The sequence below is a fragment of the Giraffa tippelskirchi genome, chromosome 11 (assembly GCF_054371585.1).
Source record: "Giraffa tippelskirchi isolate mGirTip1 chromosome 11, T2T-mGirTip1v1.2.pri, whole genome shotgun sequence".
Lineage (NCBI taxonomy): Eukaryota > Metazoa > Chordata > Mammalia > Artiodactyla > Giraffidae > Giraffa > Giraffa tippelskirchi.
The window spans coordinates 129,285,453-129,307,278 of NC_137285.1; the positions used below are offsets into that span (position 1 = coordinate 129,285,453).

Below are 21,826 nucleotides of genomic sequence, written 5' to 3' on the forward strand. Positions count from 1 at the left end.
CCTGGCAGGCTACCTTCTATGGGGTCACAGAGTCAGACACAACTGAAGCAACTTAGCTTGCACATACAATCTTACCTACATATGACAATAAATTCATGTAGGAACGTTAATGATGACAAGTCAACTAAATTTTGGTCCCAGTACCAATGTCTACCAGGGCACTGCACTAGGACAAGCTATCAAAACCTCTGATACTGCTTGAAGCAGTGATGGCGAGGGTTCCCCTAAATTTCAACATGAGATTAGTTTTGAAGAACAATCAAATACTCTGGAATAATAGACACTTTCATGTTTTAAGAAAATCATTGCCAGGGATGTGAAAACCAGAAAAATACACTTGTATTTTAGGAAGAACATTTTAAAACAAATTCTATGTAGTTTTTTGGCCATGTCACGTAGCTTTGGGGATTTTAGTTCTCAGACCAGGGACTGAACTTGGCTCCAGCAGTGAAAGCCTAGAGTCCTAACCACTGGCCCTCCAGGAAATTCCTGATAAATTTTATTAATGATGATAAACTTAAATGATTATTAAAATCTTTAAGATAAGGTCATTCTGCATTGCTTCTCAGCCATTACATGCCTACAATTATTTCCAAAAATTATCCAGTAGGAAAAATTTCACATATCCGTGTCTATGATACCAAGTTACCATCCGTGAATAATTGAAACAAGTAGCTGAACACAATCCTGAATGCAAGAAAACGGCTGCAAGAATAGGCAGGAGGACAGTCATTTCTGCGAGGAAGGAAGAAAGATTTAGGACTTGGGGATTTCTACTTACTGACTTTTCTCAAGAACAACAGTTTTCCAACTGGGTTTTGCAGAGAAGAGTATCAAGAAGCTTCTTGCAAGGGGCAAAATCAAGGTCAAGGAGGCAGGACTCTGATGTTCTCACTTATAGTTCAACTGGCACAGCCCTGTTTATTTTGTTTTATACATTGGGGTTCTACTGGAGATTTTGTCAGAGGGAGAAAAATCCAGTCCTACAATTTACTTATTTACATCTATACTACTAATCTGGAGGTTAGAAGATCTGTGTCTACTCCTCTGGTTTTGTCTCAAAGAACGCAAAGGTCTTTGTCACTATTTATTTACAGCTTATTCTTTTGTGTTTATGGATTTACAGTTTAATCTGATTGGCCTGCTCAGGAGTGAAAGAGAAGGTTAGAAACATGGCTGTAGGTTTGGTATTAGCAGGAAAATGGGATTTCTTACCACTTCCTGGTCCTGTGGGTTTTTTGTTTTTAATTTTGAGTTGGGTGGTGTTTTTTTTTTTTTTGAGATTCACAAGAGAACTATGTGAGAGTTTGCTTCCCTGTTGCGTATCAAGAGGTTAAATATTTCTGAGTTGATGGTGCCAAACTGTGCTCTAGTTCCACTGACATATTTACATGATCCATGAATACCACATACAGATTCTTATTTATTCCATATATTTGAGTAAAAACACCTCCTGACTTCATGGTGAAAGGAGACCACCAACGGATTGAAAAGTGGTTTTCAGTAAACTCTTAAAAAAATACCATTACTAAATTTAAACATATTATTGACTAACGTTTAAAGATAATATTCACAACACTGATTTTTCCTTCTTTTTCTTACTCAGCATAATGATGAAACCAGATTCTAGTAAATGGAAGCATTCTCACATTTTAGCTTCTTTAGGGGGGAAACACATGGGATTTATAAACACTGTCAAATAAAAGACACATTCCTGGATACTAAGAGGCCCAATCATGTCCTTGTAAGTAAGGAAAAAACTCCATCATAACACCAGTGGAAATGAATGGCATTTTTAGTCCAGAAATTCTTCTACTATGGCTTCTACCAGCATCATTAACATGAGTTCCTCTAGAAATAGCCTCAAATAATAGTGAAATGTTTAAGGCAATGTCTAAGCATTTTCACTGCCTTAATTTGAACACAAAATGATACTCAACTGTTATATATAAAAAAGAGATTATTTTCTTAAAAGTGACATAAGTTTTTCAAAAATATTACAATCCATAACTGAAAATACAGGATAGGCAGGAAGTTCTTAAATGACTCAGAGAATTTGTTCAACAGCTTTTTAAAATACTCTTTTGAAGGGAGTATATGAGGAGGTAATGGAAGACTTACCTGGGAGAATCAATGGAGTTCCTTACCAGGGAGCACCTGATGATGGATGGATCCATCTAGCCCAGTGCCTGGCACCCACTGAGCACTAAATTAATACTAGATGAATTAATAAATAAAAGAATCATTCCCCATGTATAACACCTTTACTTTCTTTAAAGAAAAGCTTTGAAACAGGAGAAAACATACATGCAGCAACATGAACTAAAAAATATGTGAAGCTCTAAAGAATATATAAACAGTAAACTGCTTGCTTTGCTGACTGAAAAATATGAATATTTGATAGCAGTATGAGAGACCATGCAGAGTAAAATGGTCATGACTCCTAGGAGTGGGCTGTGTAACCTCTGGTCTAAACTTGCATATTAAATGTGGATTAATTAATTTCCAACTGTTCTACAGAAGAGAAAAATAAGTTATAAAAAAAAAAGAAAGTTAATCTGTCCATGTTGAAACATGAAAAGGTTGAGGGAGGGGCCAATTCTTTGACAGTTAACATTTAGAAAAGGAAACTCTTTGGAAAACTGTTAATAGCCGAGGATGCCGTACTTTGAGAAGGGGAAGGTGAGTGCTATGGGCTTTTTTTAGTTCAGTTACTGAACTCTAAAAAAATCTAATGTCAAAAGCTAATTTCTCAAGCAATTTGGGTGTCTGAACCTGATTGGGACCCTTTTTTAAAACATTCCATTCTGTATGATACAAAGGAAAAATAACTACTTTTGAGAACCCACGTGAAAGTATGAAAAAAGTAAAAGTCCAGCACTTTTCAAAGAAATGGGAAGGATTTCTGATGCTCAGTTCATGATGCTGCACCTATCTCAGGCAGAAGACCCAAAGAAATACATGATTGTCATCAGGATTGTATGTGAACTAAAACAAGGAGCATACTGATGATATGGCCAATATGTTTGAAAAAACTTAGGAGTACAAAGGTACTTCAGAATATACCTAACTCCAAGCTTCCATGTTAATATCTGTCCTATCGAAAAGGGTTTCAGTCTGTGCTTATAACAGGAAACTAATCATATTCCATATTCTTTCTTTGTTAAATCATAAATTCACTCAATTCAATGCCTTGTATGTGGTGAGCCTATGATATTTACTTAATTAAGTCGAACTGAAAGTTCTTCTAGATCGTACGTACAGTGCTTAAATTGATATCTCCGGGTCTAGATCTGCTCTCTGGGGCAACATAAAGTAAACTCTCTCTTTCCTCCATATGCCAGTTTTTCACAATTGTGAAGATGGTCCTCTAGACTGGACATCAAGAACAAGTCAGACATGCTACCCCTAGTCCCCCAGACATGGTGGGCAGTGACAGGATATTCTTTCTTATTGAGCCGGGTTGGGTTCAGAATTCTTCTTAACCCAGACTTCTGGGAGCTACCAACATGTGAGTTTAGACTAAAGGAGACAAAAATACGTTCACCATTCCAGCCTAAGTCTTCTTGTCCCCAAGCTACCCATTCCAAGTTTCCTCAGTCATTGCTTACTTGCAATGGTTTCCAACTTCCTATGCATCCTGGATCACATTGATCTCAATATATACCCGTTTGTCAGTGCTGTACCGAAAGCAAACTCTTTCACTTCTTGAACTGAAGATAATACTTTTTTAGCATAGTCAATTAATGTAGTGACAGTTTCAGGTGGACAGCAAAGGGGCTCAGCCATACTTATACATGTATCCATTCTCTCCCAAACTTCCCTCCTGTCCAGGCTGCCACTTAACATTGAGCGGACTTCCCTGCGCTATTCTCTGTATAGTCTACTTAAGAAATGGAGGGAAATTATTAGTTTCCCCAAACTACAACTGCAGACCAAAACTGCAGTGTGTGTGTGTCCTCAGTCGTATCTGACTCTGCGACCCCCATGGACTGAAGCCCACCAGCCTCATCTGTACACGAAATTTTCCAGGCAAGAATACTGGAGTGGGTTGCCATTTCCTCCCCCAGGGGATCTTCCCGACCCAGGGATTGAACCTGTGTCTCCTGGGTCTGCTGCATTGGCAGGCTGGTTCTTTACCACTGAGCTGCCTGGAAGGCCCTAAATTGCAGTAGTTACATCCAAGTCCCTCCAGCCTCACCGCCATATAGACACACCACTGTCTCACACTCAGAGCCTGCGGCTATTTAAAACCTCTGAGTTTCCTTTGTGCAGCCTAAGTCAGCCCCCCAAATCTGGTCCCAACTCCATATTCTCTCTATTTATACAGCTGACTTTTAACCTAACTAATCATAGTATTTTACATTTAGCTGATCCAGATTCTATCATTCAACAGAATGCCTGCTGGCTTTATGTTTCAAAATGATAAGCACATCGTCTGTGCCTTCAGATACATTATCAGCCGGCGTGAGAAGGCTGAATGTGCCTTCCCCGTGTTGCATAAGAGAGAACACCTTCAACAGTTTGGTCTAGGAATGTAGCCTGGGACTCCACCAAGCATCTCTGCCAGCAGCGTGAAGCAAATTTCTCGACCTTCAGATTCTGCGTGATGTAAAAGAAATTTATCTGTGTTTAAAAACACTCCCCATAATTCAAGAAATAAATGAACATGTGAAAAGACAGGGAAACTTGTTTCAGTTTGGGCATAAGTTCAGTTTTCAAAAGCAGAAAGCAAGTATCAGAGCAGGCAGCAAATTGTGATGGTAACAGCTCCAAACCAAGAGTGATTAGACTAAATCCCATGTGGCAAAAATTTTACTCTATGAGTTTCCTTCTTTTTCTCCCTCCCTCTCACACCCCACCTCCTATCTATCTCTCTGTATGTGTGAAATATATAGATTTTTCTCCTGAAAAGTCAAGTTTTCTGCACCTGATTGCTCCTATGCATGACGCAATGCACAGACAATATAATAACTTCCTTCAGTTATCTGCTTACCAGAAATTGACACGCACTTAACATATACTGTTTCCTGTTCCCTGAAGCACAATGATCAGCACCGACACCAGTACCTCAAATTGAAAACATTAAGTGAAAATTCACCAACAGGTTTATAGTTGCGACTATCTAAATCGGCTTTAACATTTCACATGTTCCAAACATGACAACTTTATGAGTGAACCAAATTGTACACAGGCAACTTTAGAATTCAGCCAACTGAAGGACATTGATAATACCTACCACGGAAACAAAAATATTACACTTATTTCCTCCAATTTCTGCCTCTCTGCCAGCAAACAATATTTTTTCTGTAATTACAAAGTTTCTTCATTATCCACACTATTAGTCAGAATCTGAGGCAGCTATTAATCAATCTATTTGTTCATTCAACAATATTTGTTGAAGTGTTTCTTCTACGACCAGAACCATTTCGGATACTATTGCAGAAGCATGCAAAAATGAAGGAAATGCAGATTTTGGCATCAAATAATTTTAAGCTAATTTGTAATGATTGGCTCCTGGTTCCATGAATTTTTGGTGCTGGCTCAGACGCATAGGTTTATCTAAGGTTGAGGCAGCTCTTACAATGCCTTCTCCTCACCTTCCCCTTACCCTCTTACTTTTTTGGTGTTTAAAGTCTTGCTACAGATATGACCCTTTTTTAATTCTCAAATCATTAAAGTTAAAATTAGATCATAGATCAAAGACATTCTTAAGGTCGTTCTATTCAATTTATTTGGTGTTACTATATCTCAGAAAGGGCAATGAACTGCCTGTAGCAAGTAAATAAAATCAGAACCTTTGTACTCAGTGCTTCAGCATATATCGTTGAAAATAAAAAATGTTAAGAAGGGGGCCAGCTCTTCTTCCTGGTGGGTTATTCTACATTTGGCTACTATTAAAACACTAAAAGGACTTGGTGTAGATATTGAGGTATGGATCTGCCTGTTTTAAAATCTCATCTACAATCCCAAGTGCATCCTAAACCACCCACACACAAACACCACACCCCTACCAACACATACACTCACCAAATCTGAATAGGGTGGCAAGGCAATCCTAGTAACAGTAGCCTTGGAAAAGAGGCTCATATGGCACAGAATCCGTTTAGCTGGTAAAGCTGGTGATTTTGTTCTCTAGGTGGCGCTATTCCACTTTTGATGAGTTGATTAAATTCCTTGCAACTGTCCGTTTATTTTCTATTTCCATCATATAAATCTTAATTTTATATGTACTAGTTATAATTAAATGACAGATTGCCTTTCAGTTTGATTTTAATAAGCTATTTTGAAGTAAAGTGACTTTTTCACCACTTCCTACACGTTTCCTAGCTATGTTGTCTTAGAGTTAAGGAATCTTCCTTTGCCTGACCTCCTCCCTTTAAAACGCAGACGCATGTCAGAAACACAGAGGGCATCATAAAGCTTCAGCCAGACCAAAGGAACCAAGATGAAAGCACATTTAAGAGCTACTAGGTTCTGCAAGCTCTCAAAATCAGGACATTACTACCATGACAACCAATGACAAGTTCTTTCAAGTGAACCTTTGGGGAAAACTGCATAACACATGTTATTCTCTGGGCTCTTTGGAAATAAACTTTTATTTCATGATGGCTGTCATGGAACCTTATGAAATGACTTTGCTTCCCCACCCCCAGTCACTCTGCTGTCCTACACCCACTCCCCGAAACCCATGCTTAAACTTTAGACAGTGTATAGATGAGACATCGGTGCAATTAGCCACTTCTCAGCATCTAGTGTCACTGGGTCAGATTTGTTTCACCAAAAGCATGTCGCAGAGTTTGTACTTGAATTTGAGTACTTTCATTTAAAGAAAGCTCCCACACTTCTTCTTTAACAAGATACTCATGTTTTTCTTACAGGAACAAGAATACTTTTCAGTTCACTTAGAAAACATGCCCATTTACCACTCCGTCACCCCCATAAGTTTTCCAAAGTCCATATATTAGTGAGCTCCACTGTTCCATATCTATCATCAATAATGATTCCATATATTTAATAACTAGGTCCATGACTTTTCTAAGCCTTTGGTATGAGTATTCTGGAAAGCCAGGGATGCGTTCAAAGCATACAATTATTTAGGATTAAGCAATTCTAGGATTTCCCTGGTGGCTCAGTGGTAAAGAATCTGCCTGCAATGCAGGAGACCAGGGTTCAATCCCTGGGTTGGGAAGATCCCCTGGAATAGAGCATGGTAACCCACTCTAGCACTCTTGCCTGAAGAATTCCATGGACAGATGAGCCTGGTGGGCTGTGTCCATAGGGTCACACAGAGTCAGACACAACTGAAGTGACTAAGCAGCAGCAGCAAATAATTTTATGACTTAAGAGGAAGTTTAGGGAGACTTTGAGAACACATGTGTCTAAGCTTAAAAATACCAAAGCTTTCCTCTGTTTCCTAGGGTTAAACTCCATGTACAAATGACATACGGATTTCATTTGCCAACATCATTTACTGTTTAACGTGACTCCATCCTAAACAGAGTAAATGGATGCAGAGTGTAACCAAGAAGTTCACTCACTCACTTTTGAAGCCCATCTGGGCGTGTTATTCATCCTAATAAAGAAAATTTATCACAATGCAGTTAAACATTCAAATGATTTCTTCCTCCATGAAGCAACAGCCAGCCGTTTGAAACCTAGAATTCCCCAGAATTTTCTCCTCCATTCCTCTTTTATTTTTTTATTTTTATTTATTTATTTTTTCATTCCTCTTTTAAAATGCAATTCATAGCTTGAGATTACAGAGTCTGCCGGTGGCTGAATGACTGCGCTAGATGGCTGAGAGTCCTTCAATTAAGCAGCAATTTTGCAATTAGTGGAAACTGAGCGCACCATAACAATCATTCGACAACAAGTTGAGACAAGTTAGCAATTATCCTATTAGAGGGATACATTCACATGCATTGGGCAGAGCCAGGCTAGGCGAGCCCCCTCAGCAAGCCTAAACCTTCTACACAGGGAGATGCAAGCTGAAAATGTTTCAGCCATTAAAATAAATTCAGTTTTATGGAAATCAGAAACGGCAACGGTTTTCATTTTTAAAGATACCCAGAGTTGAGCTCTTATATACTTTTCCATGCTGTTTTCATTCAAGCAGCCTAAAATCGTTCTTCTGTCTGCTGTGGGACTAACCTCCTAAAACTAAAATGTTAATGAAGACTTATAGATTACCTTTCCACTGTGTACATCTTCAATATTCTAAAGCTTAGTAGAAGATTAAGTCTGTGGTTGAGACCCAAAGCTGCTGGCTCTTACATTCCACAAACTCACTACCTGCATATAGGGCTGTGGATGTGTGTGTATGACCAGGGTGGAAGGGAGGTATTGGATACTTAACAGTAGGTTCTAAAGACAAAAGTACCAAAAAAATCAACAAGCTCTTTGCTGTACTATGAGGTGGGCATGCTCAACTTGCTGTGTGTTAAGCTGCAAACCAGAGCTATTTATATTTGAAAGAAATGAGATTATCAATCATCTGCTTTTTGACTATTGAAAAGCTGAAACTCTTAAAGATTCCAGGAAGAAGAGAATAACTTACATTCTAATGGTGCCCCTATTAAACAGGAAATTCAAGGACTTTGAGCCAGGATTTTAAAAATTTGCATTATTTACAGGACTTCACTCTCTCCAGGTGAATCAAATGAACCAGCAACATTCCAGCATCTCCCCACCCCTCTTTGGCCATTTTGAGATTTAGGCAATTAACTCACAAAGTATAAATGAATCATTTGAGGTGAGGTCATTGTATTTCTGGCAAATGATCACTTTCTTGGTTCCTTCTGTTTGCAAGTAAAAGTTACACTTATTGAAAAGACATCCTAAAACAGAGTTCCTAAATGCTTTATTTTCTGGACACTCAAATGTTGACCTGCTATAAGTCTTAAATAATCTTAAATATCATCTTAAAATAAATGAGATTTCCAGTTACTAATTCAGCTCTGAATAGGCAATGAAAGGCTCCAAAGGTATGTGAAAATTACTCTGTTATTTTCCTTTTTTAAAAAATGTGATGTCTAAGTGTGTCTGCAATGTTCTAATGCTTCAAAACATGTACGTAAGTCTTGTTTATCTGGAAATCATTTCTTTCTGCTTATATCATTTATAAATAGAAAACATTTTGTAATGACTTAAAATAGCTCTACATACATAATGCTTCTTCTGTCATAATACTTAGTACAGGTCTATATTTACCAACATTTATCACAATTTGCAAAATAAAGTGGAAGGAAAAAAAAGACAACGACTTTATGGCTCGGGAATTCCAGTAATGGTGACCAACGTGTTTTAAATTCCAGTAAAGGTTATGGTTACATTTCAACAAGTGTCTCTTTCCTTTCCCTTACCTCCAGCAGTAAACCTGCAAAAGAAGAATCTTAAGCAAGGTATTTGCAAAATCAAGGAATAGGAGTTAATGACCTTAAGCAAGGTATTTGCAAAAGCGAGGAACAGGATTAATGATGGTTTTAAAGGGGTGTGGTCCCTCGGGTCAAAACTTTATGATCTATTGCTTATAATAATTTGGAGTACTACATGCCATAATCTCATAAACTTCAACCTAAAAATCATAATGTTGCATGAGGTAAACATTGAGGAGTCGTAGACGAATTAAATCGGTAATCATACCTCAATAAATTAAAATGCAAAAAATATAAGTACATACAAATATAATTTTAAGGCCAAAATGGCCTCTGACTTTATAACAGACTCACATAAAAATACTTCTTTTGGATAAAATTAAAGGTAAGGGGGTATTTTCCCAGAAGTCAAACTAATTTGAAGGTCTCATTTAATAACATTACATCCTATTAAAAATCAATATGAAGTTTTATATGCAGTAAAAAGAAATCAACGTTCCCAGTTACACATGACTTTGCTTGAAAAAGATAACTGTACTAGGAGAATTAATAAACACTCAGAAATATGCTTTTCTTTGCTTCTGGCCAAGAACATTCCTACACTCTTGTCAGAAAATATTCGCTGTTTACTGCTGACATTGAGGAGTAAGTGTAAGATCCCTGAAGGACACTAAAATGAGATCCAGGAATCCCTAACACACCACCAACCATAGCCTGTCAAAGCTCCCCCAGCTCAAGGAAAACTTGCATTGGAGCCAGGGAAGCGCGACGAGTCGAAATTCATCCGAGTCGGGAATCAGAAGCGTCATTCAACAAGTCCCTCCTACCAGCTACCGAAGAGATCCCGCAAAGCCATCTCTTACCACTTCCCCACCCCCCAGCCTCCCGCCCCTGCAGCCGCTCTGGGCAGCTTGGCCGGCAGAGGGCACCCTCTACCTTCCCTAGCGCCGCTCTCCCCACCCCCCTCCTCCTCCTCGCGGCCCTCCAACAGTGTCCCTCCACCCCGCTCCACCCCCAACACACAAACAGCATCCTTCGACGGAGACTCTAGTTCATCCCAGCAGTCCCAAGGCTTTTCTTCCCTAGGGGGTGCCACCAGTCTGGAAGTCCCCTTCTCTGCCCGTCGACCAAAGAGCCTCCAATCCTCAGCTATTTCTTTCCAGGCACGGCTCATTCACCCATTTCCTCTTCCCGGCTCTGCATTGCATCCCCGGGGACCTATCCGAGTCAGAACATCACCCTCCGCCAAACTCATACGCTTACACACATCCCTCCCAGCCCCTGAAAGCCAAAACTTTTTACTTTCGTACAAGGTGCCTCAAGGGAGGGGCCCGGGGTGGAGAGAGGTGTGAGCACCACTGGCCCCGGAGTCCCGCAGCCCCTTTCAGGTCCGAGCTGCAGGAGTGGGTCAAGTTTCCCAAGATAAACTCGTACTGGACCCGGATACGTCCGCTTTTAACTCAACTCCTGGGGAGCAGGTGATGATGTGCAGCTCGGCTGAAGCCCCGGGGACGGGGTATGCGGGCTGAGAGCGCAAGGGGCCCCTCAAAACCTGCGCAGGGGCCGCCCAGCCCTTGGGAAAGATTCACATCTCAGCCCCAACCCCGTCACCTTAGTGGGGGCCCCCCAGAGCTGGCGTCCTAAATCGCTCTCACGACCCCTCCTCTGCTGCGGCTCCCCGGGGCGCCGTCTTCTCCCATCGCGCAGCTCTGCGTCTCCTCTTGGCTTTCTCTCCCCCACTTCTGGGCTTCCCGGTGTACCCTCTCTCTCGGGCGTCCTGGCTACCCCTCTGGATCGTGCGGTGGGAGAAGAAAGCGCAGCAGGAACAACTCAAAATGCCCCCTTCTCGTGGAGGAGAAGAAAGCAGTTTTGGCCTCTTCCCCGTAACTTCGAGGGTCCCCCCAGCCAACTTTCCCCGGCGGACCGGCGGCTCCCGCGCGAAGCCCCACGTCCGATGCTTGCCTACCTCGGGGTCCACACAAAGCTCACGGGTCCCCGGCGGCGGAGTCACATCGTCGTCCCGCTCCTGGCCCCTGCGCCCAGCCCAGGTCCCCGTCGCGGAGCCGCTCGCCGCCGGCCCCACAGCAGTGGTGGCAGCTGCAGTTCAAGCGTCTCATCAACGCTTCCCGAGGAGGAGGTGGGGGGCGCGCCGGGCCGGTTCCTCGGCCGCGCCCGGAAGCCCGCGGCGCGACGGGGTGCGCGGGACAGCGAGCGGGCGGGTGCGCCCGGGCGCGGCGGCAACGGGGACCCGGAGCTCCAGCCTGCGCCTGGAGCTCGGGTCAGACATTATTTAGCTCTTCGGTTGAGCTTCGATTGGTCAAACGGCGCCGCCCCCCGCCCCCCTTCCCCCAGCTCGCCCGCGCCACCGAGACCCGTGCGGGGCGGCCGCTTAAAGGGAACGCCGCGCCTTTTCCTCGCCCCCGCTCGGTCCCGGGGACTCCCGGGGCTGCCCGGGCGCCCCGGACCCGCGCGTCCCCGTTCGGCCAGTCCCCCGGGCCCCGCGATGTGGCCCCGTAAGCCCCGCGCCCGTCCCTGGGGCGCCTCAACGGGACGCGCGCGCCACGCCCGCGGCTCCGAGGGGTGACCTAGCCCCCGCCCGGGGGAACCCCGCGTCCCGGGCCCTCCGCGGAAACCCGGGCGCGGGGACTGAAGGGAGCGAGCGCGGATCGGGCGCCCCCGGGGTCTCGCTCCCCTCTGTGGCAACTCCCCCCCGCTTCATCCCGGCACCTAAGTTCTGTGGGAGAGGGCGTGCGTTTCCCGGGCCACGGACACACCTTCCCGCACCTTCCCGCACGACGGAGCTTGCCAACGCGAGCACACAATGAAATCGCACAGAGCAGGGGGGCTATTGGTTTACTCCGCTGCCTTAAACACGCCGCGGCTTAAACTGAGTTCGTGCACTGACCTCTCCGGAGTTTGCCTAATAGAAATCCAATCAAGATAATAACGGCATTTTTTATTCATGAACACCCCCAGATAACGTTACACCAAGTTACTTGCTCCAGTCGGGAAGCCAAGGCAATGACAGACCTCACTCAAGCCACACGCTTTCTAGTCGACCAAACAAGAGAAAAAAACGGAGAGAGAAAGAAAAGAAACCCACCTTTTCAGTCACTACTTGTCAAAGTAAACATCAAGGCAGCTGCTCTGGGGAAGACTTCGGCCCCGAAACTCCCAGACTCTATTCTTTTTTCACGTTCCCTTTGGTTAAAAAGAAGGGGTGGGGTTGAGGGGAGTCTTTGGTGCCCGGTATGTACTCCTTCTGGTCTGCAGCAAAGAAGTTAAATTATTGATAGTGGAAATTGCATGGCGGAGGTAATACTCGCACCCCCTGAGCGAAGAGCTCCATTTGATCTCGGCAGAGGCTGGGAGATTTCATGCTAGCTTGTGGGGGGAAGCGGCTGCGCGAGCAGCCTTCTCCGGGTGAATGGGAAAGTGGGTGGGAGTCCACGAGAGGGCTCCACGGTGCCTTGACGTGCGCTGTCATATGATACCTCCGCTGCCTCGAAATAGACACTCTAGTGCACGAATTACCAGAATCAAAATTCAGCGCATTTAAAATGATACATCTTTTATTAGAAGAGTTCCGTTCCAGGGCATTGCATGGTTCTGCAGATGTTTTCACTTCCCTGCCTAGCAAACTTACACACATAAACCAACCCTTTTAATAAAGAACCTGGGTAACAAAGATAAATAAAAAGCCTTCTGTTCTAATGTGTGTGTGTGTGTGTGTGTGTGTGTGTGTGTGTGTCTCGAGGTGGGCAGTTGGTTCAATTAATCCTCACCTCGCCCCTCTTCCCCCTCAGCGGTCTTTCGGATTCTTAGTTGTAAGTAGCCAAGACCCTTGCAGAGAACTTCATATTCACTTTCAATATGCTATCGGACAAACGCTTTCAACTGTCTATCTAGGTTCCTGCTTGAAGGCGGAATTTTCTTCCCATTAGTTAGACCAGTTCCTGCGCGAGAGTACAGACCATAAAATTTAGAATGAGGAACGGAAAGAGACCCTGGCATTTAACTTGTAGTCCTGGGACCTCTTCTGAGCATAGATACCACCTGTGTTTTAGTCGCTTAGCCGTGTTCAACTCTTTGCGACCCCATGGGCAGTAGCATGCCAAGCTCCTCTGTCCATGGAATTCTCCAGGCAAGAATACTGGAGTGGGTTGCCATTTCCATCTCCAAGGGATCTTCCCGACCCAGGGATCGAACCCAGGTCTCCTGCATTGAAAGCAGACTCTACCATCTGAGCCACTAGGGAAGCCTAAAAAACCTCCTGGGTTGCCTATTAAAATGTAGATTTATCCTCCTGAAATTGTGATTTAGTAGGGGCGGGGCAGCGTCCAGAAATTAGCATTTTAACAATCACCTCTAGCGATTGGGAAGCAGAAAATCTGGGGTCACGCTTTGAGAAGCACTCTTTCTTAAGCAATGCATATTTGGGTGTCATAGCAATCTCCCATTTCCCCCAAATTTGGTAGGCAGTTTTATGTATATGTGCATTTTTTCTGTAATCTCAAAGGAGTTTGACCTAATCATTGCTAAAACTCATTGCTTTAAGAATTTTTCTAAACACTCCAACATTAATTTGGGGAAAGGGAAAGATTATAAACAGTTTCCTCCCCTGAACCCTTCTGTGGTTATCAAAAATGTGCTGTTGAACTGAATATGTAATATCATTATATACTCAGTTCAGTTTACCTAAGGGTTTACAGTTTTAAAAAATATGAGTGCACTTATATTAGCTGTTTTAGAGCTTCTGAAGATCAGTCACAGAAATTACTATTCTTATTTTATAAATGAAAACCGGAGGCTCAGTGCCACGAAATCATTTGCCCAAGTTCACACAGCTAAAATGCCGGAGACAAGACTTTAATAAATCTACAGCTAGAAATATCCCTGCCTTTCCCCACCCCCAAAAGGGAAGCTCTGTTTCTTGGAAGTGTTATCAGGATGTGCGATCTTTCAGCGCCTCTTTGCAAATTGTTGGACTGAATAGTCAAATTATTCAAATATATGCATATTCTTAGAGTGTCACACATTTAGCTTTGCACCTCTATCAACTTGACAGTATACATGACCAGCACAAACTACCCTACAGCACAGATGGTGAAGTATATTGTGGAATATTTAATGTATGTGAAATATACAGGCTAGTTGGAAGCAATGAAGGACAGAGGTCAAGAAGCCCAGCTTGGCCCCCTCAAAAAACCTGTGTATGATTCCCTAGGATGTCCCAGATGGTTCAGTGATAATGAATCTGCCTGCAATGCAGGAGACTTGGGTTCAATCCTTGGGTTGGGAAGATCCCCTGGAGAAGGAAATGACAACCCACTCCAGTATTCTTGCCTGGAGAATCCCATGGACAGAGGAGCTTGGCAAGCTCCATGGGATCACAAAAGAGTTGGGCACAACTTAGTGACTAAACAACAAATTGATTCCCAGGGGTGTAGGCTGAGTGCAGACACAATTTCTTTTAATATGGCAAAGCAATTTGAGAGGCTAGTTTATAAATTAAAAAAAAAAAAACTGTACTGCTTTATAAAATACTGGAGGAGCCCTACCCTAAGCTCTCTCTCTATATATATATATTTATGATTTTACGATAACTTCAAACCAGTGCTTACTTTCCAACTTTAAATTTGCTTGAAAATGAGTTATTTCCCCAGGCTTTTAAGCTCATTTGTAATTCCGTTCCTTCTGGAGAAATACCTAACCAGTGAATATCAAGAATCTGAGCATTCTCAATGCTGCTAAATGAGAAGTTATGGCAATCTACCTGCTAAATTCACATTGCCATGTCAGCACTTCTGCTGAAGGAAGGAGTGTTCTTATTTCTGAGACTGGTTGTATGTATAGCCAATCTTCTTATGCCTACTCTCCCTCAATGTTATACAGATGGATATATTCTTACTTTCCAGTGTGTGGTGCAGTTTTACTGAGGAAAAGACAGACAAGCCAGGAGTGGCAAGAATATTTAGAAATAAAAGAAGATCAAATGCCAATTCAGATAAACCCTCTGATGAATCAGACCTCTGGACACTTCTGAGCATTTCCCAACTTTCTGATTTGTGATAATGGTGTTACCAAAACAATAAAAGCCCAGACTTAAATGCTTGCCTATTTGCCTTAAAAATACATCTTACATTAAAAACAATGATGCCAAGATAAAGTTATACCAGTGTCTTGATTGGAATTCTGAATAATTTTTTATTTGGTTAATTCAGGTGGCATATAGAGATAGTGTTAGAGGTCTAACATCAAATGCTTTACAAAACTCATTTTCCTATCGTGACCAAGGGTGATGCTGAAAATATAGAGCACGTATTTCTGATTCTTTTTAAAGATTGGTCTCTGACATGATTGCTGTGGGAGCAAAGATTCTAAGTTTGTAATCTGAATATTTTCTCAGTCACCAAAAGGGGGAAAAATTTCACTGCTTGAAAAGAAAATGCTCTCGATTCTACTTTTGTCGGACTTACAAATCTAATTTTGAATTAATCAAAATCTCTATTTTTGGTTAGGGTCTAATCAATCCTTCTAACACAATATTCTAGAAGGACAAAGGTCAGGGAGAAATTCCCATCTATTCTTGTCAGGAAATATGAACTAATCCTCATTACCCAAGGGGGAGCACAGGCAGTAAGCTCAGATGTGACACTGACATATTTTTTCTATTAATAATTTTAATTGGCTGAGGTCAATTCTACTATCACTATAAGCATTTTATGTTTAATCATGTTTACTTAAGTTTCCTAGTTACCCCTGTCTTCAGTCATCCTTGCAAAAAAAAAAAATGTCTAGGATCAAATGAACTGACCTCAAAAACTGCTGAAAATTAGCGTAATGGAAATAAGTAAACAGAAAACTCTCCTGCTGAGCAGAGTGGCAAAGATGTTTTCAAATTTATGATGTATGGTTTCAAAGGGCCAATCCAGTGTGAAACTGTCACTCATAATCCTCCAAATTATTGAGCAAGGCCCATACTGAGAAAAATCTTATGGGAGGAATAATATCCCTATTCACTAGATGGTACCTTAATATGAGGTGTACTTCTTACTCGTAAGCTTTTCATGAACCATAAGAATAACTGTGTGCCATACTGAAATATGTCCAAGTGGGTCAACACCTGTTACAGAAATTATGTAACCAGGCACGGCCATTAGTAGTGAACAAAAGAAAAGAAGCACAGTAAGAAAATGTTAGAAGGGCCAAGAGTAGGAGAGTAGCGCAAGAAGGTCAAAAACTGATCTCATCTGGGAATAATATTTAGCTGGATCAAAAAAAAAAAAGCATAAAAACCATTATGAAACAACTAACTGCGAAACATAGGAGAGTCATCAACTTGTAGCCCTCCAAGTTACCAAATTTTCCCCGAGAACATTTTAAAAACCAATAGTGAGCAATAAATTGGTTTACTTGTTACAATGTTTCTACAAGGATAGTCAGAAGGGACCTGACTTCCGGCTTTAGGACAAAAGTTAGAACTGAGGATAGTAGCTGATTGTTTGCTGGTTTTGCAGGGAGAAGAGCCAGGAAGAAAGTTAGCAAGTTTAAACCAAAGCATTTTAGGACATTGAATCAGGTTATAAGGAACAGGGTACCTTATTTGTGAAACCCAACTATTTAGGTTGTGTGATGATGGGAGTGAGAGATTTCCTACTGCTAAATCTTATATTCGTTGTGGAGAAAGTTAGCAACATATGCAAAAAGATAATTTAGAAAAACATAATTACTGAACTTCCTAAAGTCATATTTTAAAAATCACACCAAGAATTTGGCCTATTTTCCCATGATTCTGAATCTACACAGTGTCTATGGTGAATATTTTTTGGGAGGAAGAACCCAAGCACTCTTGTCAAAATTCTCTGGGTAACCCAGATCTGGTAGGAATAAAGTCCCCAATGGTACCCATGCAAAGATTAGGTTTTAGATTTGTGTCACATACAGAATCATTTAGAAACCTCTGACACTCTTGACCTTCTTTACTTCAGTTTACTACCTTCAGTTCATAGTTCCATTCATTCAGTTGATGAAAACTTGCTGAGCACCTCCTGCCAGACAATGCTCTATGGACTGGCATCCATGCAAATGAGTAAAATACATCTCAGCCCTTCAGCTGCTCAAATTCTACACCTAAGGTTTGTGTTTTAATCCATCAGGCCACATATGAGTTAGTTAAAAGTAGGAAATTATGCTTTGTTTAGTTTTGTTTTCCCTTGCCATGGGTTTACTGTGTAGAAAGATGACCATCAGCATGACCCTAGCGGTCAAGGGGTAGCAGTGATGGACAAGAAACTTGCTCTCAAAGCTGAAAGGGCAGCTAGTAGCTGGGGAGAGCCCCTCATGGTTGATCAGAGCCCTAGCCATCTTTGGTTAGCAGTGTTTTACAGAAGGCAGACAAAGGATAAGAAATTAGGGTAGAGTTAGTGATAGGGAGAAAATCAGGCATAGCTCGGGAAAATAATTTTTCTAAATATGATTAGGTAGACTTATAAAATGGACTCCCGAGGTGGCGCTAATGGTAAAGAACCCACCTGCCAATGCAGGAGACACAAGGGCTTGATCCCTAGGTTGGAAAAATCCCCTGGAGGAGGGCATGGCCACTGGCTCCAGTATTCTTTCCTGGAGAATCCCACAGACAGAGGAGTCTGGCAGGCTACAGTCCATAGAGTCACACAGAATCAGACACCACTGAAGCAACTTAGCATACACACATGCAGACTTATAGAAAGATAGGTCCAGAAGGGATCTTTCAAGATTATCTCCTCTTCCTCACTATTCACAGGCCTATCACAACAGACCAGGGAAATAGACTACACATACATCTTCTGACGACCTTTCTAAGAATCCAGTCATCATAGTGCTTGGAAGTTCCCACTTGTAACATATTTTTATTCTTGTTGCAATTTATATTTTATTTCATTTCATCCAACCTTAGTGAAGATAGAGACCAGCTGTTTCCTAACCGTCTTGTGTTATTAAGTCACCCCTCAGCTTTTCTCATAGTGAGAAATCAGATCTCACAACCTTTCTTCATAAACTCCAACTTCCAATCCATTAATCATGTTCCTTGGTCTACCCTGGACCTCCTCCAAGATCTCCATACTCTTCTGAAAATGTAGAGGCCTGTATTAGACATGTCTGTGAAATTATCCAGGGCTCAGGAAACATGGGAGTCATGAATTATCTGAATACAGCTGTTGGGAAAAACTAAAGGGAAGGTTCAATCAGATTGAAGCGGTTGTTTCATAAAAAGATGAGCCTATATGTCAAAGCTATATATTCTATCCTTAGTTTTCAGATGCAACATTTTTCGAAAGAAACAGATCTTTAATAGGACATTTTGTTTTTATTTATTCTCTGCAAAATTGTTTAAGAACAAGTAATTTTTCTGTTCTCCACTTAATGTCCCAAGTTGTAGACCTTTATCTGATAAATTAGGATAGTACTTTCATAGTCTCAAGTAATTTCTCTCAGAACATAAGGTCTACAAAACACTACATGACTTTTGAACTTTAAACTTTCTCCTAAATTGAACCATGTCTTTTCATTTCATCTGCATTCCAAACCTAATTAGAATACAGTAAAACTAAGTTGAAGTCCATAAAAAAGAACCAAGCTAACCTACATGATTCCTAGAATCAAGTTTAACTGATGATTTCACTTGTCAAGAATACCTCTGTTATGATCTCACAATCCAATGTGACCAACTATTTTGGGACTTCTAATTCTTGATAGCCCAGTTGAAGAGCATGAGATTAGCATAAATATCATCCCCACTACTCCCGGTTGTCTGTTCAGGCCATGTTGAAGGAATTCAATGGTAACTTCAAAATCAATCCAGCAATCCCCAAAAGAAATTAAGCCAGACATGGAATGAAATCAATACTCTAAAAAGAAATTGAGTAGAAATGGTAAAAAGAAATTGAGTAGAAATGGGGAACATTTACTTCCCCTTCCTAACATCATTTGGAGAAACTGTCAAGGCACTCTGTGACCAAAAGATTACTAAGAGCATTTGCTTCTAAAACTTTAGTGTACCAAGAAGGGTACCAAGAAGTGCAAAGTCTAGCTGAACCTGAGAAAGAGTGATGCTGATACAGATGGATAAGACAAATATAATAGCTCATAAAACATGAGGACAAAGAGATGGGGTAGAGTGGGAAATGAATGGGGAAAAGCAGAGCCACACATTTAAATTCCAAGATCTCTTCATTAGTATTATTATTGTCATTTTAGTTATGGTTACATATATCCTCAGGGAAATTTATTTTTCTCTGCTTGGACTGAAGTCATGACCTGGGAGAGGTGGGGAAAATAGATGCCCAATTTTGGAAGTCAGATTTTGAGTCTATGATACAAATTAAATATATTTCTAGGATGCAAATTGAGCCCACAGTCAGTTTTCCTCAAAACAGACTCCATACTGAATTAGAAAAATGAAGACCCAGGGAGAAGGTGAGGGTGGGACATTCTGGGAGAATGGCATTGAGACATGTGTATTGTCATATGTGAAACAGAGCACCATTCCATGTTCGATGCATGTGACAAGGGCTCAGGGCCGGGGCAATGGGATGATCCAGAAGGAAGAGAGGGGGAGGGAGGTGGGTGGGGGGTTCGGGAAGGGGAACACATGTAAACCCATGGCTGATTCTTGTCAATGTATGGCAAAAACTATTACAATATTGTAAAGTAATTAGCCCCCAACTAAAATAAATAAATTTATTAAAAAAAAAAAAAAAAGAAAGAAAAATGAAGACCCAACTCTTTATTATCAAATTTTATGCCTCTTCCAAATGCAGTAAAATTTTTAGCATTGAGAAGCTTTTATTTCAGAGACATGTTTTCCAGGAGGCTTTGGGAAGAATGAGCCAATGCTATCATGCATTCTGGCCTTTTTAGCAAAAAAAAAAAAGTTCCCAGGATAAATAACTGAAGTTAACTTGCATTGCTCATTGCTTTATGTCTATGATGAATGCTAACTTGAATTACCATTCTCACATAATAAACATATTTTTATGGTATTACAACCAGATTGTGGATGTAGATCATCTTAGAAACTACTTTGCAAGCCAAATTTCCATTGCCTTTCATTTTATCTGCACACAAAAACTAATTAAAGTGAGTAAAAATAAGTTGAATTCCATAAAAAAGAATCATGCTAACATACATGATGCCAATTTATCTCAGAAAATATGTCAAAGTTTGACATATTTTTGACTATTTGCTTGACTAATTAACATTTTTTCTAATTTTACTTTTTGTTACTGTGTTTTTGATAAGTCAAATTGTTATTTATTGATATGATTTTGCCCTCCATTCCTAGGAAAAATTTATAAAGTGTCTAGCTTACCCTTCAATGAATTGATAAGAGCACAACTTCAGGACAGTATTTAATAATAAAATTAATCTTGAAAACAGAATTACATGTATAAATGTCATATGAAGTACAAAGAAACAGTTTCAAAGAATATTTCTTTGGAAAATGATATGAGTTAAAAAATATAAAGTTTAAATTAGTAAACATTTCCTAACGTTTTTAAGAAAAAGGATTTTAAGGAATTTTAAAATTTTTCCTTAGTTTTTTGTTGTTTTAAGAAAAATAAATCAATTTTTTGTTTTGCTTTGTTTTCCTAGGGTAAGAGGGGAGTATGCTACAAGAATAAATAAATAAAGCTGTTGCCAAACCTCAGATAAAAATCTAGAACCAATTGAAAACACTGGGAATAATATAAGAATCAATGAAAACTTGAGGTTTCAATTCATCTTGTCTTAGTGTCTCAATAATCATAAAGTAACTATGCAGTATTGAAGAAATTTAAAATACTATAATTAGTTTTGTCCTGAAAGTGAAAGTGTTACTCACTCAGTCATGTCCGACTTTTTGCAAACCATGGATTGAAACCTGCCAGGCTCCTCTGTCTATGGAATTCTCCATGCAAAAACACTGAACTGGGTTGCCATTCCCTTCTCTAGGGGATCTTCCTGACCCGGAGATCGAACATGGGTATCTTGCATTGCAGACTGATTCTTTACCATCTGAACCACCAGTAGGATCAATGGAGTACTGAAGAAACTTAAAATATTATAATTAGTTTTCTCCCAACAATTTGAAATTAGCAGTCTTATTGGAATGTTATTAACATTTTGTTATGTTTATATTTAAGAAATTAAGGTATATACACAAAAATCAAGATATTTTGAAAAATCAAGATAATTAAAACCTTCCTCAGGCTATTTATTGTTTTCTTATGTTTTGATTATTAGAAAATAGAAGAAGTATCATTATCATATGATATGATTGTAAGTCCTTCAGTAGTCAAGAGAATTTGAGTTCTTGTTTAAACTCTATCACTCTCTGGTCATGTGACCTGGAAAGTCACTTCACTAGCCCAAGCTTGTTCACATCAATACTATCAGTTTCATAGAAATGTTTATTGAATAAGTGG

At 40.8% G+C, this 21,826-nt stretch overlaps 1 protein-coding gene across 1 annotated transcript in view; it reads right to left on the bottom strand.

Moving 5' to 3' along the window:
• The window catches only part of BDNF (brain derived neurotrophic factor), a 38,385-nt gene extending 26,834 nt beyond the window's left edge, over positions 1 to 11,551 (bottom strand). The window contains exon 1 of the mRNA XM_081544076.1: positions 11,344 to 11,551. The gene's annotated coding sequence lies outside the window, so the exon portion shown is untranslated. The remainder of the gene's footprint in view (positions 1 to 11,343) is intronic.
• Between the last annotated feature and the right edge of the window lie 10,275 nt (positions 11,552 to 21,826).